Source organism: Myotis yumanensis, unplaced genomic scaffold (assembly GCF_028538775.1).
Source record: "Myotis yumanensis isolate MYYU_CA2020_CCGP unplaced genomic scaffold, mMyoYum1.0.hap1 SCAF_4, whole genome shotgun sequence".
Lineage (NCBI taxonomy): Eukaryota > Metazoa > Chordata > Mammalia > Chiroptera > Vespertilionidae > Myotis > Myotis yumanensis.
In genome coordinates this window covers 68,200,758-68,226,025 of record NW_027223755.1, presented here as the reverse complement: position 1 = coordinate 68,226,025, position 25,268 = coordinate 68,200,758, and the positions used below count along the sequence as shown (strand labels likewise).

Sequence of the window (25,268 nt, the reverse complement as noted above, 5' to 3'; positions counted from 1 at the left end):
GCTTCTCCATTAGGCTGTAGGCACATCCCGGGCAGGAATGTACTTCTTTACCTTTATAAGTCCAGTCTACACTGAGCCTGATAAGTTGTAAGTTCACAATAAAGCATTTGCTAAACTAAGTTGCCATCAAACATAAGATAGTAGAGGCCGAGTCTCTACACACCTCCACACAGAAACAAAACCACTGCAGTAGTTGCCGTAGTTGTCCCAGTAACTGTAGCATTGCTCACTCACTCACCAGGTGCCAGGCACTGGGCATGTGTTTCCTTGGCATTAGCTCATTTAATCTTCTCAAGCATCCTACCCTTTGTTATTTCCATTTGACAGATAAGCCACTGAAGCACAGAGAAATTAAAGAACTTTCCCATACTCACTGAGCTAGTACTGGGGGGATCCAGGGTGCACACTGGGGTGACCCTACAGCCAGTGCTGTTAATCATCTGGTGTCATATATGTGAGGTGGGATAGGGGATGCTTTTTGTAACATGATAAGGAGAGCCTATCAGAAATCAAGAGACAGCCAACACTGTAGGGGGCTAAGTGATTAATGACATAAGGGATAGGAGTAAGACTAATCCCTTAGCGACACTCTTCCAACCACACAGACGGCCGTGTGCAGCCCACCCCGCAGATACTCCATATGTGCTCGCCCACGTCAGTGCCGCGGAGATGCTCATCCTGTTTTCCAAAGGGCTTGCGCACATGAGAAAGTAGCTGAAACTGCAAGTGTTAAAAATAATCAAACAACCCTTCCAATATTCTCAAACCTTGACCTTCATGAGATCCCTACCCCAGTGCACATTTAAGTACCCAATCATTTGCAAAACCACAATAGCAACTGAACATGAAATGGCAGTGGGATATAAGCTAGAGATGACCCCAGAGAGAAGAGCGGGCATTGAGGGGATTCTGACTTGGGATGACAATGAGGACACAAAGCACATTAGCTCTGGAGACCAAGCATGTACATGGAGAGAGAATAGGAGAGAGAGAGAGGCGCGGGCTGGGGGCGGATTTACTTTTCTCTTCATTGATGCTCTGTTGTGTAAGTGCTGATAAGAATTTCCTAAAACTATTTTAGGAGACATTAGGAGATATTTTTAATGCAACTTGGGTCCTTTGTGGGGGCAGGAGGAGGGGCATACTCATGATTTGGAGGGGAAAAGACAATATTTGATTTCATAGATGCTTCAGAAATAGTGACATAATCTTATCTGTTTTCAGCAAATATAATCTGAAGCATTCAAGCTTCTAACAAAGGTGTATCGTCTTCTTCATGGGTGCAGCAAAGTGCAGATTAAGTTTTTAAAATGGTGTTCGAACTGCCTGTGAAGCAACCTTGTATGAGATATGGTTCAAACAATTTTGCAAAGAGCAGAAGATAAAGAATAGGCTTTTACACTGAACTGGTTTCCTAGGAAACACTAAAAAATTGTAACATGGTATCTCCTAGAGGTAGTGTAAGGACCAGGACTCTTCTTTAATTTTTTAATTTTTTTTAATGGCGTTTAATATCTGCCTCTCCCTCTCCCTGCAGTGGGCGTTAGGAGGGTAGAACAAGCCTTCATGTACCCAGGAACCTGAGTGTCCTTTCGTGAACTGAGTGCCCGCTCTACACAAAGGAAAGCCATTTGAGCCAAGTTGAGCCTTTACTACTCTACGCCAATTTGAAGTAAGAAATTTAAAGAATAGAATTTTAATCTTTTGCTCTATTATTTTTAAAAATCCCCAAATCCCAACTAAGAAATTTAGAAAAAAGAAGGCCAACCTACTCTTTTTCAAATCACATCTAAATAATCTGTTTCAAGTCCTTCAAATGCCATTTATTCTAGGTTTATTTTTACTTTGGCTATTCATCCGTCTCTGTGACGTGCCAGCATATGCAGGCTGACAGAGGGTGCCTGATTTAGCAGACGTGCACATTTCCCAAGTTCAATGCCGCTCACCAGGGTCTAGAGGAGGCAAAGGAGATCTGGAGGAAGAGTCGGGAATCTGCAGGTCAGTACCTTCCAAAGAGCAGGAGGTTGTCGCAATGACGCCTCCACCGGCCCTCATTTCTACCATTCATCACTTACGTCAAGAAGAAATCAAAATAGGAAAAGTGCAGGAACATCTGGGCTGTGTGGGAAGAAGTTAAATTTGATTTTTAAATAAATAAGGCGTCAAAATTTCAAGTTTTATTCAAAAATTGGAGATGAAAATTAAAATGTTGGTTTAAAGAAGTTTGGGATCTTTCTGGTGGGTGGACAAGGGTGGGAGGGGGCTGCAGGCTCATGTGAAGTTCCTCACTCGTGGATACTCTCATCCAACCTCTGTGCAAAGCACTGGGGAGACCCCAGAGGAAACAGAGGGGCCAGAAGGACAGTGGGGGGAGACACCCCCCTAGCACCTGCCGGCCACATACACTTGCCTTTCCTCACAACCACTGAGTCTGGGGAAGTGTGACATTCTGGGAGGAAACCTCTTAAAGCTGAAAACAAAACCATTGTTTCTCGTTTGGGGTCTTTGAGGAGGAGAATCCCTGTAAGAGTCTTCAGGGTCATCAAAACACATTTAATAACCACCATTTTTGATGGGACACTGTACGAGTTGTCCAAGAAGGGGGAGGAACTGAGAATTTGAAGCCTTTTCTCTAAATGAAGAACTATGAAGCCAAACCAGCGAAAGCAGAGAGACATGCACGACTGCCGGGAGCCAGTCCATCCTTGCTGCTTGACACAGTCGCTGCAGAAAAGAAACATCTGCACAGCATATGTTTCAAGGGACCTGGCATATATAGCATATTGTTCTTAATATGTTTGCTCTCCTTAGTGCCATGTGTTTTAACCAAGGTCACCTCTCTGAGAAAGGTTGTTTCCCCAGGTGGGGATCTTTCCCTGAGGTTAGGGAGGGGATACAACCCCTTAATTAAGTGCCAGGCGGGTAGTTAAGCTACATAATCTTTACTCCCTGGAATGGAGATGAGAAACGCCCTAACCTTTGTAATAGAAATTGACAGGATTAAAATCGGCTGGTATAAATACGGATGTAACAAGACAATAAACATCAGATCCTAACCAGAACCTAGCCAGAGAACATGGCAAAAGATCCTGGACAGAACCTGGCTACAGAACTTCACTGGAGAACCTAGACAGAACATGGCAAAAGAACCTGGATAGAACCTGGCTAAAGAACCTGGTGACTGAACCTGGCTGGAGAACCTGGAGAACCTGGCTGGAGAACCTAGCGAGAGAACATGGCACCAGAACTTGGTTGGAGATCCTGACCAGAACTTGGTTGGAGTTCCTAACCAGAACTTCGCTGGAGATCCTGGAGGGAGAACCTCGCTATGCTGATGAACTGAAACCAGTTTCCATGTCATTCATTCTTCGCCGACTCCGTCCACACCTTTGGGGATCCCTGGACCCGCTGGGATTGGACCCCAGCACACGACGGTAAGCTGTAGGCTTCGTGGGACCTGGCTGATGCCAAAGGACATGGCAGGCCCTGGGGGGGACACTACAACCCATGCTATACATTTTTTAGTGCAGGTTGAATTATATTAAAATAAACATAAAGAACCTTATTTGAAGGCAGAATTCCAATTTTTAAAGCAGCCTGTTGGATACTCGAAGAGGGAACAAAGCAATTGGCTTTATTGGTATAATAAGGACATAGGCGAAAATAAACAGCTGATATACATAAAAGCCTCGGGTAATAGCCAATGATCCAAGGCCATGTTTGCTCGCTTCTTTTTTTGACAGCATCCTATCTTCCTCCTGGAGAACCAGTGCCCCCTTTGTTATGATGCTGATGGACCCATACAGTAAGATTGCTTGCCCTTCCCTTAACTAAGAAGTGGACAAGTGACCCAAGCTAGAGCAAAGGAGTCTGAAGGAGAAGGCTGTACTCAGTGGTTGGCACCCATGCTTCCCCAGGTGACGTCCCCTGGAGGTGTTCTGGAAAGACCAGGCCCAGGATGTAGCTCTGGAAGCTGCTCTAGATGTAGTGACATTAAATACTCATATCCACAAAGGACTGGGTAGGTGCCGTTTGAGGGGGATGCACATATTGGTACACAAAGAGGTGAGACAGGAAGTAGAAGCTACTGTATGAGCCTTCCATCTGGCTCAGGTGGAGCTCCAGGAGGCATCGTTCAGCTGGGTCACCTGGAAGACCTTCTAGAACAGTGGTTCTCAACCTTGGCTGCACATTAGAATCACTTTGGAATCTTTTTAAAATCCTGATTTCTGGGCCTCATCTCCGGAAATTCTGTTTCTTTGTTATGGGGTGAGGCCATAACATTAGTAACAAAGAAACAGAATTTCCGGAGGATGAGGCCCAGAAATCAGGATTTTAAAAAGATTCCCAGGTGATTCTAATGTGCAGCCAAGGTTGAGAACCACTGTTCTAGAAGGTATGGTGGTTAATGGCAGTTTGCACGCAGCATTGGTGAATCATGGGGCGGAGGCACTGGTCCTTCTAGACCAGTGATGGTGAACCTTTGAGCTCGGCGTGTCAGCATTTTGAAAAACCCTAACTTAACTCTGGTGCCGTGTCACATATAGAAATTTTTTTATCTTTGCAACCATAGTAAAACAAAGATTTGTATTTTTGGTATTTATTTTATATATTTAAATGCCATTTAACAAAGAAAAATCAACCAAAAAAATGAGTTCACGTGTCACCTCTAACACGCGTGTCATAGGTTGGCCATCACTGTTCTAGACAAAGGGTACAACTTGAGAACAAACTAACATGACACATAGTCAAGATTGAATTAAGTAAAATGGGAGTTTGTTATCAGGATATGGGGTCATCTCATATACTGGATGCACGAGTTCACTGGGCCTCATGGGGGCCTGGAACCCAGAACAGGAAAGACAAGAAGCTGGGTGCTCTGTGTCTCAGGGGCCCCTGAGCCTCGGATGCGCAGTCTTAGTTTAGTCCCAGGGACTCCTCTGACGCTGTGCACATGCTTCTAAAGTGGCCACTCCAGAAAGGCAGCCTGGCCTGGCAGAGACCATCACTTCCCGATTCATACGTGGCGGCGACTGACCCGCCTCTCTGCGTGTCAGCCTTGGGCCTCGGGATTGGAACCCGAGCTTTGGAATCTGTAACTGAGGGGCCCGATGGAGAGGAGGTACAGGCATTACCAGCCCTTTTGAGAATTTCTTAAGGGTCATTTAAGAACAGAAGGAGGAAGCAGAGTCTGATTTTGGAGTTTAATACTTATCACTTTTAAATTGAGGAAAATTACTTAACCTTTCTGAACCCCAACTCCCTCATTAAAAATTTTTTTTGAGCCAGAACCAGTTTGGCTCAGTGGATAGAGCAGTTGGCCTGCGGACTCAAGGGTCCCGGGTTCGATTCCGGTCAAGGGCATGTACCTTGGTTGCGGGCACATCCCCAGTGGGGGGCGTGCAGGAGGTGGCTGATCGATGTTTCTCTCTCATTGATGTTTCTAGCTCTCTATCCTTCTCCCTTCCTCTCTGTAAAATATCAATTAAAAAAATATATATATATAAAAAATTTTTTGGAGAGAGAGATTTAAATTAGATCATTTAAGAAAACTACTGGCCGAAACCGGTTTGGCTCAGTGGATAGAGCGTCGACCTGCGGACTGAAAGGTCCCGGGTTCGATTTTGGTCAAGGGCATGTACCTGGGTTGCGGACACATCCCCAGTGGGAGATGTGCAGGAGGCAGCTGATCGATGCTTCTCTCTCATCGATGTTTCTGACTCTCTATCTCTCTCCCTTCCTCTCTGTAAAAAAATCAATAAAATATATTTAAAAAAAAAAAAGGAAAACTACTGGCACAGCTAGGCTCTCAAGAAATGGCAGCCATTCTCCTGTCTTGCCTGCCACATAGAAGGTCACAGGGGATGAGGACAGGGGCCCTGCCAGTGGTGCTCACATGGTCCCGAGGTTTCACACATGCATATGCAGTACTGGATTTTTCTCAGCTTTTCTGAAGGCTCGTTCTGACTGTAAACACAAGTTCGCCAAGCTTGCTCTGACATCCACACTCTGCGTGTGGGACCATTAGGCTGAGTGACAGCGCTGTAAGCAGTCTCCGGGCCCTGAATGGGTTTAAACAAACATGACATTTTACGTGGTTGATGGGACTCAATAGGTGCTCAATGTATTTTCATTCTCTAATGTTAAAATTGAAAAATAGAATAGACCACACGTTAGGACACAAGACAAGTCTCAATAAATTTAAGGAGATTGAAATCATATCAAGCATTTTCTCTGACCATAATGGTATAAAACTAGAAATCAATCACAATAAAAAACTGAAAAACACACAAACAGTTGGAGGCTAAATAATATGTTACAAAACAATGAATGGGTTAGCAATGAGATCAAGGAAGAAATCACAAGATACTTTGAGACAAATGACAATACACAGCAACCTAAAATCTATGGGACACAGAGAAAGCAGTCCTAAGAAAGAAAAAATTACAGGTCCACCTCAAGAAAAAAAAAAATCTCACATAAACAATCTAAACTTACACTTAGGAACTAGAAAAGTAACTACAAATAAAGCCCAAAGTGAGTAAAAGGAAGAAAATAAAGATCGGAGTGAAAATAAATGAAATAGAGTCTAAAAAAATACAAAAGATCAATGAAACCAAGAGCTGGGTCTGTTGAAAGATAAACAAGATTGATAAACCTTTAAGCAGACTCATGAAGAAAAGAAGAGAGAGGATCCAAATAAATAAAATCAGTACTAAAAGAGAAGTAACAACTGGCACCACAGAAATACAAAGGATTGTAAGAAAATATTATGAACAATTATATCACTACAAACTGGACATTCTGGAAGAAATGAATAAATTCCTTGAAACATATAATCTTCCAAGACTGAATCAAGAAGAAAATCTGAACAGACCAATTACAACCATGACATTGAGACAGTAATATGGTCAAAATCCTCCCCACAAACTGCAGTCATGGATAGAATGGCTGTACAGGTGAATTTTACCAAACATTCCCCCAAAAAGTAACACCTATCCTCAAACTATTTCAAAAAAATTCAAAAGGAGGAACGATTCTCAAGCTCATTTACAAGGCCAGCATGATCCTAATTCCAAAACCAGATAAAAACACTAGAAAGAACATAAAAGTTACATGGATGCTAAAATACTCAACAAAATATTAGCACACTGGATCCAGAAGTACATTACTAGTAAAAAGGTCATACATTATAATCAATTGGGGTTTGTTCTTGGGATGCAAGGTTGATACAATATCTGCAAATCAGTAAGTGTGATGCACCACATAAACAAAATAAGGATAAAAATCATAACAGTAGATGCATAAAAAGCATTTGATAAAATCCAGCACCCATTTATGATTTTAAGAAAAACACACAAAAAACTCTTAGCAAATGGGAATAGAGGGAACACAGTTCAACGTAATAAAGGTGCCCACAGCTAACATTTTACTCACTGGGGAAAAACTAAAAGCATTTTGCTTAAGATCAGGAACAAGATAGGGATGTCTGAGTTCACCACTCTTTTATTCAACATAGTACTGGAAGTTAGCTACAGCTATTACACAAAAGGAAGAAATAAAAGGCGTCTAAATTAGAAAAAAAGAAATAAAGCTCTCATTATTTACAGATGACGTGATACTGTATATAAAGAACCCTAGGGACCCCACCAAAAAACTACTAGAACTGATAAGATAATTCAGTAAAGCAACAGGATACAAAATTAATATTCATAAATCAGTTGCATTTTTATATACCAATAATGAAATATCAGAAAGGGAAACTAAGAAAGCAATCCCATTTCCAATTTCACCAAAAAACAAACAAACACATAAACCTAGGAATAAATTTAACCCAGGTGGTAAAAGACTTGCACTTGAAAAACTATAGGTCACTGAAGAAAAAAAAGCAAAGAAGATACAAATAAATGGAAGCATATACAGTGTTCATAGGTAGGAAATACTAACATCATTAAAATTCCATACTACCCAAAGCAATCTATAGACTCAATGCAATTTCTATCAAAATTCCAATGGTGTTTTTCACAGGACTAAAACAAATAATCCCAACATTTATATGGAACCACAGAAGAACCTGTATATCCATAGCAATCTTGGCAAAGAAGAACAAAGTTGGAGGTATCATGCTACCTGATATCAAACTATCCTATAAGGCAGTGATGGCGAACCTTTTGAGCTCGGTGTGTCAGCATTTTGAAAAACCCTAACTTAACTCTGGTGCCGTGTCACATATAGAAATTTTTTGATATTTGCAACCATAGTAAAACAAAGATTTATATTTTTGATATTTATTTTATATATTTAAATGCCATTTAACAAAGAAAAATCAACCAAAAAAATGAGTTTGCGTGTCACCTCTGACTCGCGTGTCATAGATTCGCCATCACTGCTATAAGGCCATATTAATCAACACAGCATTATATTGGCATAAAAAAAAGCATTGATTAATAGAACAGAATAGAGATCCCAGAAATAAACCTATGCCTATTGGTTAATTAATATTTAACAAAGGAGATAAGAACATACAATGGGCTAAAAACAGTCTATTCAATAAATAGTGCTGGGAAAATCAGATACATGCAAAAAAAAAAAATGAAACTAGACCATCCTCTTACACCATATATAAGAATAAACTCGGAATGGATTAAAGACTTAAATGTAAGACTTGAAATAATGAACTCCTAGAATAAAACACAGGCAGTAAAATCTCTGACATTTCTCACAGCAATATTTTTTCTTATCTATTTCCTCAGGCAAGGGAAACAAGAAAAATAAGCAAATGGGACTACGTCAAACTAAAAAGTTTTTGCACAGCAAAGGAAACCATCAACAAAATGAAAAGACAACCCACTGAATGGGAGGACAAAGTTGCCAATGCTACATTTGGTAAGCGGTTAATATCCAATATTTATAAAGAATTTAGACAGTGGTTCTCAACCTTCTGGCCCTTTAAATATAGTTCCTCATGTTGTGACCCAACCATAAAATTATTTTCGTTGCTACTTCATAACTGTAATGTTGCTACTGTTATGAATCGTAATGTAAATATCTGATATGCAGGATGGTCTTAGGCGACCCCTGTGAAAGGGTCGTTCGACCGCCAAAGGGGTCGCGACCCACAGGTTGAGAACCGCTGATTTAGTATATAACTCAACACCAAAACAAACAAACAATCCAATTAAAAAATGGGCAAAGGCGGTGCCCCCAGCAGTCCCCCGGATCTGTCTCTTGCTTCAACAGTGTTTCGACGGAACAGATCCAGGGACACCCCTTCAGTCGCCACCTTGGAACCACCTCAGCCATCCTCGGCCTCTGAGACCAGGCAATACTGCTTTTCAACCTTAACTGTATATTGCCAAACAACCATGGGCTCCCAGATTTGTCAAAATTATTCCACTGAGAAAAGAAAAAAAAATTATTCCACTGAAGTGGAGGCTGCCGTCAACCGCCTGGCCAACCTGCCTCGGAGGGCGTCCTGCACCTACCTCGCTCTGGGCTTCATGTCAGCCCCGACCATCTGGCTCTGGAGGGCGTGGCCACTTCCTCCTTGAGTTGGCCGAGGAGAAGCCCTCCTTAGGGTGCCCAGCCTCTCTTAGAGATTCAAAACCAGCAGGTGGCCGCATTCTCTTCCAGGACATGCTGAAGCCTTCCCAAGGTGAGTGGGCAAAACGCAGGAGGCCAAGAAAGCCGCCACGGCCTTGGAGAGGAACCTGAACCAGGCCTTTGGAGCTGCAGACCCTGGGTTCTCCCCTCGCTGACCCTCAGCTCTGTGACTTCCTGGAGAACCACTTCCGGGGTGAGGAGGTGAAACTCATCAAGAAGATGGGCGACACCTGACTCATCTCCGCAGGCTGGCGGGCCCCCGGCTGGGCTGGGCGAGTATCTCTTTGAAAGGCTCACCCTCCAGCACCACCAGGAGCCTGTGGAGCACAGAAGCCTTTGAGGGGCCCCTCTGCACTCCCCTGATGTCTGGCTTATGCCTGAGCTTCTCCCTGAAACCACCGGGCATCTTGCTACTTTACTGAATTCATTTGTCAGTTCTAGGAGTTTCTGATGGGAGTCCTTTGGGTTCTCTATAGTATACAGTACCTGTCATCTGCAAATAATGAGAGATTTATTTCTCTTTTTTTCATGGATTTTCTCCATTTTCTTCATTTTATTTATATATGTGCATTAGGGAAGGCTTTATGCTTCTTGTCTTCCAAACAGATGCAGGTTGTTCTAACCCTATTTACTATGTAAGACATTCTTCCCACTGTCTTATAATATTGGTGTGGTGTCAACTAGCGAAGCTGGAACTGTATTTTCCAAAACTCCCTTTCCTGTATGCTCCAGATTAGAATAGCTACAAGAAAAATTAAGAAGGTGGAAGTGACACAGCAGAGATTATGCTTGGAAGGTCACTGTACAGTACAAGGTGTTCTTGGGCATTGCTGGCTGCAGCATCACCCAGGACTGTAGCTCCTTGGCTTCCACCAAGTCTCCATCAGCTTCTCTGAGTCCTGGGCCAGGTGCAGCTCTGTGGGACAGGGCACCAGCTTCTCCCGCAGGTCACCCACGGGTCAAGATGGTGACAGACAGACTCAGGTTCCAGTTTGTCTTCATGGTTTCCAGTTTGTCCTTTTCCTCACCAGCTCCAGGTCAGCTTTTTTTCCTGACTGCTCTGTGGCAACTCAGGCCCTAACAGCAGAGGCAATAGCCTTGCTCGGACTTCTCGATAAGCTCCCACTGTTGCTTAAGATCTATTTCCTATAACAAATACTTTATAGAAGTGTTTCTCAACCTCATCTCTGTTAACATCTGGGTTGGATAGTTCTTTGTCATGTGAGGCTCTCCTATGCATTGTAGAATTCTTGGCAGCATCCTGGCCTCTACCCATTAGATATTAGTAACACCTGCCCCTCAGTTTTGGCTACAAAAAATGTCTCCACACATTGCTGAATGTTTCTTGGGCCCAAATCACCTGTATTGGCAACTGCCATCTATATCATTGAGAGTTGTTCTGCTTCTGTGATTGAACCCTGAGTGATATCATCCACATTGTTTCCAAGTTTACTTGGATTCTTTTCCTTATTCTCTTCCATTGGTTAATTTGTATCAGGACTATGCTTCTTTAGTTGGGCGGTTTTAAAGCACATAAAGCAAAATTATCACAAGATTCTGTTTTAACACCTCCTTGATATTTATCACATATTTATTCATCCACACATTATATAGCCATGACTAGGTTGTAGCCATCCCTGACCCAGAAGAGCGTTCCAAGTCATCCTATAGAGAATGGGTTTTTAAACTGGGGTTCTGGACCCCCTTGAAATTGTATGCAAAATTGTGTGTGTGTATGTGTGTGTGTCTAGTGATCTATGAAAGGTGGTCACTCTGAGTTGTAACATTTTTCTAATCACCCTCCTTTTGTCAGGATCTTCTACAAAGAACCTGGTAGGGTGGTCCATCCGCAATAAAGGTAAATAAATTCATTGCATGCACAGAAACTTCTCTGAAATTTGTGAGAGATGCTCTGGAGAAGGACATAACCAGAGGGCTCTCTCCTGTGTCCAGCTAGGAATGACATAAACAGGGACAGTGACGTCATTGCCTTATGCTGTGACAGAGAAACCAGGGGGTCCAGAAGCACACACCCCATATACAGGGTGGGAAACCTCTTGCTTTATCGGTCAAGGCTGTTATGGAACATACGTTCATCTCTCATTTATTATTTATACCCTACCTGCTTCCAAAAGGAGGTGACACAGCTGTCAATAAAAAGCACAGATATGAAAGAACCATACAACCTCTAAATCTAATGTCAGAAGAAGGCGGAGGGGGGGGGGGGGAGGTTTGGTAGGATAATTATATCAGAAAGCATTGACTTAGAACCAAACTTCCTCCAAGAGAGAAAAAAAAAAGAAAGAAAACACAATGGTATACAGCTCCCTGTAGCTGGTAACAGGAAATAGATCACCAGGAGAGGCATTAGGGACCTCCTGGGAATTCTGGCCCTTTTGGGGCCAGGCAAGGGAAAGAAAAAAGGTGTGAGTCCCTCCCCAAACATCTGGGCCCTGTAGGGACACGTGTCCATTAAAAAAAGTGCTGATTTTCTGGTGTCTAAGGGAAAGTTGCCCTTGCTGAACTATCCATTTTGTTCATCAAATATTTACTGGCCAGACTCCATACTAAGGATTTAAAGAGAGAATAAGAACCTGCACCTTTCTTCAGGGAACTCACAGTCAAGGAAGATAGACATGAGCAAATAATTACAATGAACCTGGGTAAGTGTCCCAGATGGATGAACATCAAGCCATGAACTTTGCTGGGAGGGATGCCAGTGCCTAAGAGACGAGGATGGGGGGGGGGCGGGGGGGGGGAGCGGGAAAGAGCACTCCCAGCTGAGGGCCAAACATGGGGGAAGAAAGCAGAGAACTGGCCAGCTGGTTTTGGTGAGGTGGCATGCATGCAGCGTAGAATGCAGTCACAGTGGAACAGGTAGAGACCTGAAAATCTGGCTGCAGTTAAATCGTGAAGGCCTTTTACATAAGCCTAAAGAATCTGGGCTCTAGCATGAGAACCACCAAAGATGTCTAAGCAGATCTGATGCACTCCGATCACTGTGGGTTTTGTGTGTTTGCTTAAGATCCTCAAATCCATGCCCAGAGGGCTCATGAAGAGTCTAAAATTGGTCAACAAACCCTCACCTGGAGCAGCCAAGAGCTGAAACAAGGGCATTCCATAAGAGCTCAATGTCCTTTTGCAAAGCAGAACTGCGTGTCCTTCCCCCTCATAAAACAGGTAACGAGGGACTCTGGCTCAGTGATCCTACTTAGGTACAACCGAGAAGTCAGCAGCAGGGGGCTGCTTCCAAGAATAAACACAGGAGTTTGGGAAGTAAAAAAAGAAGAGAGGCATGTGGGAGCGATCTAAAAATATCATCCTTGGTGAAGGACACACAGGTACTTTCTACTTCTCTGTGTAGTTAAAAAGAGCAAAAAATAAAAATAAAACTGGCCTTCTCCCATGAGTGCAGCAGGTTTCTAGTGGGATAAAAAGCCAAGGGCAGCACCGCTGAACGAGGCTCAGAAGCTCAAAATGGATTTGGGACCAAGGGCAGAGGTTCAGGCAGAGCCCAGTGGTTTGTGGGGGTGTGGACCAGGAACAGACCTGTTCTGACTGTGAGGGAGAGAGGGAGCTTGGAGGCCACAGCGCATGCCGTCTGCAGGAAGAAAGATGTGGCCACTCGCCTCTGCTCCACCCCTGACAATAAGCAAATCCCTGCCCTCACTGACCAGCCTCAGCAGCCTCCCTTTTGAATCCCGAGGTCCTCCATTTGCTCTTTACATGTGTTTGGGGCCTGAAGAATCTGATAGGAAAAGGAACTCTTTCCATAGTTTGGACGTACAAGTGATTCATGATGCCAGAAACCCTGCAGGAAGAGAGGGCTGCAATCCCTCTCTCACTTCAAGGCTGGGGCCATGCAGATCCTGACCTTCACTGTGACCGGCCGTTTGGTACATAAGTCCTTCCACAGGGCTGCGTGATGTCACGAGTTTGTTTGCCTCTAAAATCCGGAAGTGATTTATTTTCCCTTTGCTCTTCCTGAGACCCCATCTCTCATAGCTGGCTGTGGCCTTCCCCACAAATACCGCTCAGGCAAGCTTTGCCTCTGACCATCCAACACCTCAGCTCTCCCCAACCCCTTGCGGGGATGTTCCTCGGAGCTTTAAACTCCCCTGTTAAATATGAAATTGCTCTCTCCTCGGTACTTGTTCTCTGACGCCTTTTGGACCGGGATGCCTGGGTAAAGTTTTGAAAATGGCTAATATACAAGTGCTCAGTTATAGGAAAAACTCCAGGCTGAAAGTCAGAGTTCTCCCTACACACACCGGTGACCTCCATACACTTCCTGATCAGGGCCCATCCTCCTCCTGTTAGCTCTCCCGTCTCATTTGGCGCTCACCCCCCAAGCTCTCTATGCCTCTCTGGGGCTCAGCCTCTCCTCCTCCTCCTCCTCCTCCTCCTCCTCCTCCTCCTCCTCCTCCCAGGTTTGCCTCTGGTCACTTCCCATGTTCCAGGCCTTTCCTGAAGCCCAACCTTCCACCAGTCACCCCCTGCCCGGTCTCCTCGCTCCTTGCACTGTTAATTAATCAAACGGTGCACCCCCTCAGGCCACGCACTGCTAAAGAAGGTGCTTGCACTCCTCAAGTCCAGGTTCCGTGTGTGTGCCGCCCTCACCGCTTCCCCACCCTGCAGCAGCTCTCCTCTAACCTTTGCAGAACGTCACCTCCTCATTTTATTCCATCCTGACACGGCTATCGAAGTGACCGGTCTGTCATGAGCAAGAGGTGGACACATGGCTCCAGCCAGGCCAGTCGGGCTCTTCTGGAGAAACGTGACCAGAGGATGACCAACCGCTCCAACCTTTGCTGAAACGAGGGCTCTGGAAAAGGAGCGCTGGCTGTGTTCTCCACCCTGGGCTGTGCCGGGTGCTTTCTGAGGGCTGAGTCAGTGCCCAGTGAAGGGCTCCCCTTTATTCTCTTAGACTAGTTAGCAGAACAAAACCCCCCAATACCATTTCTTACCGAAAAGAATGGAAACTGTGGACATTTTAAGAAAAGGAAGGCTTGCAGGGGGACTGTTCCTTGAGAAAAAGGAGTTGGTAGTAGGTGCTTCCAGACCATCTCAGTCTCCCTGTGGTTCTACCAATACGCTCCAGGGGAGGATCAAAGGCCCGAGGGTAACATTGGACACACGCAGAGACCTCTGCATGAGTACCCCACTTTTTTATGGTCCAGAAAAATGACTCCACCCAAGCAGCCTGCCCACACCCTTGCTGGTGTCCTCTGAGGACTGGTGACCTCGTCCTCAGGGCCCGGCCTGCCTGGGCACAGCAGAGCATAAAGTGGGAGCCATCCCCCACAGGGAACAGAGGAGGGGGCTTTCACTGCCCCCCCCCGCCCCGCCCCCCAGTCAGCAAGCCTCTGGCTGCTGCCTATCACCCTCCTAGACGAAAGGGGGAACAATTAAGTCAACTGGGGTCTGAGGCAGAAATACTGTGATACTAATAAAACCCAAGCTTCAGGACCTCGTCCAGTCTCATACTAAGTAAAGACTCACTTCTTTATTTCATCTAACTCCATATTGTCAGTGTATATATATTTTTTTTCATTAAGCAGGCCCTCCAAATTGTGTAAGCACAGGGCCGCACAAAAGTTGGCTCTATCCTGAATGTAATACACAGGAAAGAGAAATAAAGCTAGGAAACTCAGAGGTAGGCGCTCTCTGAACAAAATTAAAAGCTAAGTATTATTTTTGCTTTTGAAGTAGAATTGTAACCAGGGAGTGTCAGGAACCTCCCTTCCTTCTGTCCCACAGGGGATGTCCCTCACTCCTTAGTGGGGGCCCTGGGCACTCGGAGATGCACGCCCTAGTCCCTCGGGCCTGAGGAACTGTCTGTGCTCTGCAGTCGACTCCTTCTAGCAGTCCAAGGAGGGCGGGCTGGGTGCTGCCAGGTGATCAGGAAGCAGGTGCTTCCTCTTTGTGAGAACCGCCGCCCTGGCTTCCCAGCAGAAGCCAGCTCTGAACTCAGCAGGACACTTAACTGAAGGATCAAGAAGGTATCCTATGGCAGACACAGTAGATGAGCCGGAAGGCGTGGCTTTATTTAACTAACATTGTTCCTGGCCCCATACAAGGTTGGGGGTGGGAGAACAAGATTCAGAGTGTAGGCCTTCAGGAGCTTCCCACATAGGCAGTGCTTTGTTCTCCGAGAGCAGCTGTTGGTTCATGCTGTGCTCCTGTGGGAACTAGAGAAATAAAGAAAACTCCTCCTCCATCTCCACGGTGCTTGAGGCAGACACGGCCTCATGCCTGGACACCTGGCTTGGTGAGTGGAGCATGGCTGGAATTCTAGGCCTCACTCACCCCATCAGCTCACAAATGCTCAGACATAAACTGCCAGCCTGTTCTGGGAGCCCTGAGGTCCCCTAACGCTACCTCCTGAACTCCTCCATCCCTCTTGTCCTGTAGCCCTGTTCTTCTCTCTGCTTCTTCCAGTGTCTCGCGCCCACCCCCCTCCGTCTGCTTGGACACAACCCTCCTCCTGGGAAACTAGTCCGCAGGTGCAATGCGAATGCTGTCTTACTGTCTCCCAGAGCTGTGCAAGGCGGTGCCCCCTTTCCGCTGCTGGCTGCAAAGTGGAGGGACAGGAAGGAGTCTGTCCCATGCACAATAGGGGTACACCTTAGTTTCTCCACCATTGATGGCTCAGGCTACTTTATGATCCTGGAAGAGCTAATAACCTCACCCAATAAGAATCGGTTTTCTTCTAAAATCCATACATCCTGGTTTTGCACGAAGTGTGCTTATTTTTTTCAATAAATAGTTTGGCCCTACTCTCAGAGAAACCATAATCCTAGCATGACTCTCTTAAAGGAAACAGTGCCGCCTCCAAGTAGTTTCATTTGGACATGAAATCTCCCACCCACAAATTGAGATGGAGGGGAAGTCTCAGGACGTGACACCACAGAACGGTTTCAGGGCTCGGCAAAAGAATCACACTCTGGTCCCTTCCGTGCACCAGTGACTCACTTTGTTCTGCTGCTTCCCCGGAACAGTTACTTTCTCTGCTATTTAATATATGCGGCATTTTTATGGAGTGTGAAAACTATAATGCAGTTATCTGTTAGCTATTGCCACAACGATGTTACATAAACTCAGAGGCATGCAGTCATAAGCATTTATCTCTCCCTCTTGCATCGGAAGATCAGCTGGGGTTCAGCTGCACGAGGCTGGGCTCAGCTGGCCTCCACGCCGAGCTGCAGGCTGGGCCCAGGGCTCCTCCACATCGCTCACTCTCCGCGGCCCAGCAGCTTTTTGAGGCATGTTGTTCTCATGGTAAAAAGTGGGAGTGCAAGTGAATGAGCTCAACCACAAAAACACATTCCGAGCCTCCACCCATGTCCTATCTGCTAATATCCCAATGGCCAAAGCAAGCCACATGGCCAAGCCCGAATCAAACCAAGTAGCCAAGCCCAACATCAGTGGAGCAGAAAAATATATTCTGCCTCTAGTGAAAGGAACATCAGTGTCATAGAGCAAACAGCACACTGCGAGGGCCGAAGAGTAGAGAATAATAAGCCATCTACCTTCCACAGGGAGGAAGGGAAAAGGCAAGGACTGCAAAAGAGGTATTGTTTTCAGAAATCTGTCTGGTGCCAGGTACTCTACTCTGTGTTTCAGGCTCAGCACTTAATTTAATCCTCTCAGGAACCTTTTATTATAGATGGAAAATGGAAATCTGGGAAAGCTGGTGAGCAACTGAGCCAGGACTCACACATGGGCCCACAGACTCCAGACTCTGCCAACGGATATGGAGCCGGAGACAGAGACCTTCAGAGCTGCCGGTGGACATTGAGCCAGGAAAGAGGTAAACAAACTGTGATCTTTTCAAACACAGGCCTCTCCCAGAGTGCCCAACGCTTGGACATTATGCTGGAAACAATCACTGGAGTCTGATGCCCTGAGTCCTCCATCATTGGACGGCAGATGCGCTGGGGTGCTCCTGCTCCCAGCACCATTGCAGGCATGTGAGCTCACCTGGGTCGGACGATATTGCCCTGAAATCTATGTGATAATGGGATCAGGAACTATTTTAAAGTTCTACCTAAAAAGTTCAGATTTTTACATTTTTAAATTGTCTTCTTGCTTTTGACTTATCATGTGTTAACGCAGAAGGTAAGTATGGGAGAAATAAGATAATGGTATCAGATAGTGCCCTGGCTATGGCTGTGAATCCTTAGCTTCGAGTTTTAGATTGGCTAGGACGCTTTAGGAAGAACAACACGGGACACAGAAGTGTGTGGATCCAGTATTAGGATAGTTGGTGCTGAATAAATATTTGTCAAAAGAATGAATTCCCCAACACTGATTTCCCACCTGTGCTTCAAGCCATGGGTTTGTGGGCCTCAAAGGATGATTTGGTTTCTTCTAAACCACCAACACCGTCCAGTCAGAGAAAAACCCTACCTCTGAGGTTGCCTTTTCTCCCTCCTCCTTTTAGACATCTAGTGACTTTCTGATGATCCCCTCTATTCCCTAAAGACTTGGGTAGAACAGCCCTTCCCTGGTCCACTAGCCCCACAAGCGCTGAGGAACTTGGGTGCCACTGTGAATGGTCATGTAGCACCTGAGCCTGGCAGTGCCCAACTCTGCCGGCTCCAGCAACCTCAGTCTTCCCACATCCACCCCCTCCCGAGGCCTAGGCTTCTACCCTAGGGCATCACCGTTGCCATATTTTCAAACTGCAGGTCAGAGCCATTGCTGATTCCTGAAGTTAGTATAGTGAACTGTAGAACTTTTACAAAATAAAACAGAAAATCTCCAAGAGCAATGCATCGAATAAAGGTATTTTTTTCATGAAACTTTTGCTTGAATTATATGCATTGATGAGTATACTGGTACATGGCTTGATGTCAGTTTTTTTTTTTTCCCCTAAAAGTCATGATTTTTAAAAGTATGAAAATAATTTCCTTGGCTTTTTCATTTGCAGAACATTCCATTACAAAATATTCTCTCATTCACTCTCACAATGAGTATATCACTCTCTTTTCATATACTCATTGCTGCAGCTCACTTGGTTACAAATGGTCCATTAGCATGACAGGTGGAAAACTTAAGAACAGGGATATTGCTGTATTATAAAGCTCCTACTCCACCTCAATCCCCACCCCCCCACCCCCCCCCCCACACACACATTGTCTAGTGTACATGATGTGTGTGTCCGTACTCACACTTGAGAGAAGGTGAGTTTTACATATGAGCTGACATGGGACAGGTAAAGCAGAAATCTTGGGCAAGGTAATGCGGGCTTGGGAATTTGAACGAACCTGATAACATTAACTCAAGCTACAGGGAGATTCCAGTTGTCATACAGATTACCAAGTCATAACCCAGAAAGGAAAGATCAGTATTACAAACTCAAACCACAATGTCCCCATTGAGTCAATGTAAACGGTAAGTTCAAATTTTCCCTTGGGTGATAGGAGAGAGCAGGATTTCTCAACCTCGGTACTACTGCTATTTTAGGTGGGATAACTCTGTGCATTGTGGAGTGTTTAGCAGCAACCCTGCTCTCTGCGCACTGATGCCAGCGGCACACCCCCTCCCCCACGTGTGACAACTAAAAATGTCCCCGACACTGCCATGAAGTGTCCCAGGTGGAGAAGTTCCTCTGTGGCCATGCTCTCCTTTGGCCCCGCAGCAGCCCTGAAAGGTAAAACAGGCTCATTGGAGCTTCCTGTGGCCCCGCCTGGCTTAGCTCAGGGCCCTCAGGAGCTCAGCCTTTCCACTCTGAGGCAGACAGTCTGTGGCTTCGGATTGTGAGTCAATCATAAAATGAGCCACCTCTTTCCACACTCTCGGCGTTTTGGCAGTTGCTGAAACAGGGATCCAAACACCCGGAGACAAGCTGTGGGAAGTGCGTTAGGGGCCAAGTTTGGACATTCCTGCCCTGCCTTGAATCACAAGAATTCAGATTATTAACATCACTCACTTCCTCATTTATAGGAGGCTGGGGCCCAGAGAAGAGAATAACTCCGCCTACATCAGATGTATCAGTGGAGCCTCCTGCTCTGGACCCTGGTCCCTGACCTGGAGATAGTCCTCAAGGAATGTAGATCCCAGCAGATTACAGACCCAAGTCCCAATTCCTGGGAGCAAGTTATAGGATGGCGGCTCTCCAGGTCTCCAGGGCGTGCTAGTCACATAAACCAGGGAAACCCTAGGGTACCTAGTTCCATAGTAAGAAAAGGGCCTCAGGGGACACCCCATGAATAAACGGCAAATCTCAGAGAGGGTGGTAGCGAGCCAGGCACCTCAAAAGGTGTACACTAAAGTGGTCTCAGGCAGCACACTAAACTTCTTGGAGCTTCCGCACCTCAATTTGGCAATTATACAGTCAACTGCTTGCCGCTCCTTCCATTGAGAGCTGTGGGCCTCTGTGCCTCCCCTGGAATCTGCCCTGAGACAGTTTGACCAGGAGAAGCTGGCACAAATTCTGCTAGGCCAGCGTCCAGACCCAGCTCTTAAAAACCTGCAAATTTTCACCTGATGTCTCGGGATGCTCACTCTGGGGCCCAGCCACCTGCTCTGACGCAGTCCCTGGTGGGCCCAGGGGGAGGGCAGCACCACGCTGCCCGCGGGGTGAGTGAGCCATCCTGGAAGTTCATCCTGCAGCTTCCAGGTTGTCCCAGCTCCTTCCTCATGGAGCAGAGATGAGCCTCCCCCACGAAGCCCTTCCCAAACTGCAAACCCATGTGGCAAATAAACGCTGTGGGTGTTTGCAGCCGCTGCGCTTGCGGGGGCTGTTCAGGCCTCCTCGTGCAAGTGTCTGGCAATCGACTGGCATGAGGTATGAAAAGTGAAAGCCCTCGGTGAACCCAGAGAGTCAGATCAGCCATATTCTGAGATAAACAGGCAGCAGAACTGTGGCTTTCCTAGCCAGTCAGCAGCTGGCGTGTGTTCAGGGAGAGGAGGTGGCTGCTAATGGCCATGACCAGAGGAGCCGGCCGGAGGAGGAGCCGGCGTGAAGATGAGCGACGGGGGCAGAATGCTGCGTGCGGTTCAGCCAGTCTCAGAGCTGAAGGTGACCCTGGGAGGCTGTCTGAGTCCCTTCCTCCAGACCGATACCTGAAGGATATCGACTTTGCTTTAAAGGTTCTATGGGGAAACACATGTCAGTGTCCAGCAGTAAGTTTGAGTTATTCTGTATTCTCCGTCAGGAAATTCTAAACCACGTCCCGCTGGTTTCCTATGTGGCCCGTATCCTTGAGTTATATTGTCAGATAAATTAGAGGACAAAAGTAGAAAGTCTGAAAGGGAAACAGTTTAGCGGAATTGGCTGGAAAGGAGGAGACAGCTGAAGAGACAGCCTGGAGGGTGGGTTGGGGTCACCAGGCACCCTCGTGCCAGCACATCCTTGGCCACAGGAAGCCCCGTCCAGGAGGAGTTTCCAAGAATCTCAGTGACTGCAAAGGGCTATTGTATTGCAGTCTTTTAAACATATTTCCCCGTCTTTTTAATGTACATTTTATAAACTGTGTAGAAGTCTCATAGTCCAAGTGCTAATTTGGTGATGGAAATTCATAAGTCATTTTGCCCCTCAAGGTACAAACACCATCAAAGAGATCTTTCTGAAGCAAGTGCAATGCCCGGTCATTGCCCTTCGGGTTTTCTCCTATGCAAGTCAGAGCTAGGGCTGATCTCGTGGAAATGGCCTGTGACCTCCCTACACTGGATCTGCCATAAAGCTGAATGGCAGTGAGTTGCAGCTGAATATACCCTAAAAACCAAAGACAAAAGTCAAGACAGAGGCCAACTCAGAAAAAAATAATTAATTAATTAACTACTTTTTAAAAAGCTGAAAACGAAGGGAAAATGAGTCCTGAGGACATTGTCCAGCCGTGCCTGAAACCAGCCCTCCCCCTGTGCCTTGCAGCCTCCGCAAAGCAACACATTCTGCTTTTGCCAAAGACAATTCGAGATGGCGCTTGTGTCACTTGTAATCAAGAATCCTATCTGACCGGCACATACAAAGAAAATTTCCTGAGTTGACTGAGGCAGGAAAAGCACATGGTAAATGGTTTACTCTGCAGAAATATTATAAACACCCCCCTCCCAGTAGGAGCTCTTTTCTCTTCTGTCCACCTTCTGAGGCAGAAAAGGGCACATAGTGGGGGACTCCTGGGCCTCGACATTATTTTCCTTCGCAGTGCTGAGCTCCTGGTCCTTGAGCCAATTCAGCTGCTTCTCGCCGCTTACCCCCCCTCACTCACCGCCCCATCCCCCGTGCCCCCAACCTCTCTCTACAGTTAGTTTTGACCACAGCGCGCTTGTGAAAGAGCCTCAGGGCATCAAGTAATAAGACACATGAAATTAAAGTTTTGGAAAATGTGCAGCTATTTTAAAGCCAGCTCATAAAACCCCAAGAGGCAACAGGGGGGACCAGCTGTCCCAGGTGGCCCCACGTTACCCCTAAACACCAGGCTGAGGAAGGGGCTGCAGAAGCCCCCTCAGACCTTTGACTGTAACACCCTCGCTCCCCAGAGTTTAGAGGAACTGTCTCATTTTTAAATACTCTATCCTGGGAGCACACCATGTATCCAGTCCTGGGATTCCGTAAAGATGGCTACTGTTCATAAAGCAGCCCCGAGCTAGTCTGTGTTCTCAGGAGATGAAACTCCCGTCACCGTCACCGAGGGAGCCGCCAGGCTGTAGCTCAGGCCTGTCTGCACTGCCACTGTCCTTCCCCACACCTGGGAGCGGGGAGCTGGCAGCCTCCAGTCTTAGAGCCCCAGTGCAGAGGGCCCGTGCGGAAGGAGGAGGAGTTCTGCGTCCCCTTGGGCCTCCGTCACCAAAGTGTGGCGTGTCAGATGGCTTACACGTGCTATACAAATACTTTTCATTTCAATTGTCATGTCCTAATTTAAGGGTGTTTTAGAAAAAGATAGCACTGGTAAGTAATTTCATAACCACTATTGCCTGACATGAGGCCAAAGTACTTAAGAAGTGAGTCAAGTTAAATGAATGTACATAATAGCTCAGTGATCTATGGTAATGACAAAAATCATAAAGGTGGGAGAGAGAAATAAAGAAAATTTGTTAAATTCTGTCCCTGGTTATTGCTCTTCAAAGGGGTCTGCCTCTCTGGACCAAATTTCTTCAGCGTTTTCAGTTTTTGCTCTCCTGGCCTTCACCTCAGACCCCGCCCCAGCTGAACCCAGCAACATCACCTTTGGCTACTAAAAACAGGGAGTAAGCCTGTTTTTACCAGGGCTTCCTGAGCTATGTTCAAAGCCCAATGAGCCCCATCATCACATGGGCCGCCGGGGGATGTAAGTTAGATGTGATCCCAACACACTTCACATGGAGACTTCACAGTAGGGCATAATCTTAAAGGCTCATCGTTCATAGCTTTACTTTGACCAGGGTGCAACACTCGTTTAACTTCTACTAAAGGGAACAGATGCACTGTAGTGGCCGAGGGCTGGGGTAGGGGGCTGGTGCAGGGGAGATGACACTCCGTGCTCAGGGAGGTCACTGTTAGTGAGGAGGATGGCAAAGCCACGCAACCCATTTTATCTACAATTCTCCAGCCGTAGGGTGAGCCCTGGCAGGCGCTCTTGCAGGAGGACACTCTATGGACCATAGAGCTGGGTGTATACCTACATCCATCACAAAGCCACACACAAGAGCCTCTCAGACCACAGAAGTACATTTTAGAAGGGAGGCTTAGAACTAATTGTAACCCTGAAGGATGCACTTGGAGGAAAAGCACAAGCGTGAATTTCAAAGTCAGAAAACCTGGATTCAGATCCTGACGGCCTCACTCACCGGCTATATGATGTTGGTTGACCAATTTCATACATCCTCAGCCCTAGTTTCCTCATTTGAAAAGTAGGTTAGTACACCAATCTCTCCTAGTTTTTGTGACGACTCAACTAGATTATTTTCTGTGGCACTTGGCTCCCAGTTGGCAAATACTGACTGTTCATTCCCTAGATTCCCCCCTCCTGCCTTCTTCAAACACACAAGCTCTGTCTGGCTGTCCGTCTGTCTGTGGGAGGAAGGGGAGTAGGTGGCTGTGGGAAGGGGCCGGGCGGGGGTGCAGGGGTGGCACACACTTCATGGAGGTTGGTGTAGGCAGAAAGCTGTGGCCGGACTCCTCTCAGCCCTGCCCCCCAGGCCTTAGAGACAGAACACTGCTGCACTCTCAGGGAAGCCAGTGCCTTTCACCATCTGGAGAGAGGAGCAGCCCTCCGTAGGGAGGACAGGTCAGCGAGGCAGAGAAAGCTGGGCTGAGACAGGCGGCCCAGGCCGTGTTCCCAGCCTGCTCGGTCTGGGGCCTCTCCCTGGCCAGAAGCCACACCTGGATCTTCCCTCCTATGGCTGCTCTCTCCAGCCCACAGGTCTGTTTGGCAATCCAACTCCAATGATGGTCTTGACTTGGCAGGTCATAGGGCTTGGATGCCATCCAGGAACCAAATGGATGGTCAGCTACCGCCATGGTGCAGGGTAGAAAGGAGACATATATAGGCTTTATCTCTTTTATTATTACTAGAAAATGAATATATATGCCAATACCAAAAGATGGGACAGGACACTGGAATGGAACCAGTGGTCTCAGCCCCTGGAGATACCCACCGTCCATGAATCTTATCTGTAAACATCTCAATTCTCCCTTGTTCAAAATTACTCTGTCACTCTTATTTCTTTAAAAAAAAAAAAAAAAAGTTTTCTTTCAAGAAAACAAGACACTTGGCAAGTGGTTTCTGCATGACACACTCCAAGATAATCCAAGGCTATGGGTTCCCAATGAGTCCCTCGCTTTGGAGAGAGCTGCTGGCACGTCTGCGCACGCTCCATGCCCCGGCGTGCCCTTCCGAGGCCAGTGCTGGTGTTGCATACTGGAAGGAGCTAACCCTTCCTGGGACTCAAAAATGCAGCAGAGAGGAGGGTGGGGATTGTCGCATCCAGATCTCTGCAGTCACAGGAGGACAAAGACAGGTACAAAGAGCCCCAGCGCCCCTCAGCTCTCCACAGCCTCCCATGAACACACGCTGGGTATCTTCCCAACTGCCAGGCCCATCAAGATCAGTCCATTCTGCTCACCTCTCCATTTGGAAAGGGGATGGAGTGGGGTTTGTAGTTAATCCACATTGCTATGAATTAAAGTAATATTCAACTAGTACATTGTGCATTTAAATGACTTATTTATGAAGCATGATTGATAAAGTTTTGCCTACTCGGCTTTGCTGAGTCATGGTAAAAGTTTCAAGGCCTTAGATGACAACTAAGCTTTCTCTTGGCTCTCGGCACCTGCGCCATCTGCTCTTTTGGGGCCTGTTCCACCAGAGGTAGTATCCTTGCAGCTCCCAGGTCTGTGACTTTCAAAGCAAAAATGGCTGCCTCTCCACTTCTGAGAAGCCAGGGCAAGTCCTTGTGTTCTTGCTGCCAACTCAGAAGGAAAAGGCGGAGTAAACAGCAGGTGTGGAAACTGGACCTCGTCCTCCAGGAGCTAACAGAGCAGAAAGAAGCGGCTGGCTGAAGTGCCAGAGCAGCAAGGGGGAGGGGAGGGCTCCACCAGGCCGGTGGCTCCTGCCACGGTTGCAGGGAGAGTGAACACCTGGATGGTTGGGCTTCCAGCCGTGAGAGCTCATTGGCTGCCTCCTTCAGTCACAGGATTGCAGCCCAGGCAGGCTGAGCAGCAGCGAAACTGGGCC

General features: G+C 46.6%; 1 long non-coding RNA gene across 2 annotated transcripts; it reads left to right on the top strand.

Moving 5' to 3' along the window:
- Positions 1 to 1,600: 1,600 nt before the first annotated feature.
- Positions 1,601 to 9,471, top strand: LOC139008145 (uncharacterized). 2 transcript variants are annotated; one of them, XR_011471106.1, is made up of 3 exons: positions 1,601 to 1,672; positions 8,754 to 8,886; positions 9,241 to 9,471. It is a non-coding gene; the product is annotated as an uncharacterized lncRNA (long non-coding RNA). The 2 variants fall into 2 exon arrangements; XR_011471107.1 differs by lacking the exon at positions 1,601 to 1,672 and adding an exon at positions 1,910 to 1,998.
- The last annotated feature ends 15,797 nt before the right edge of the window (positions 9,472 to 25,268 follow it).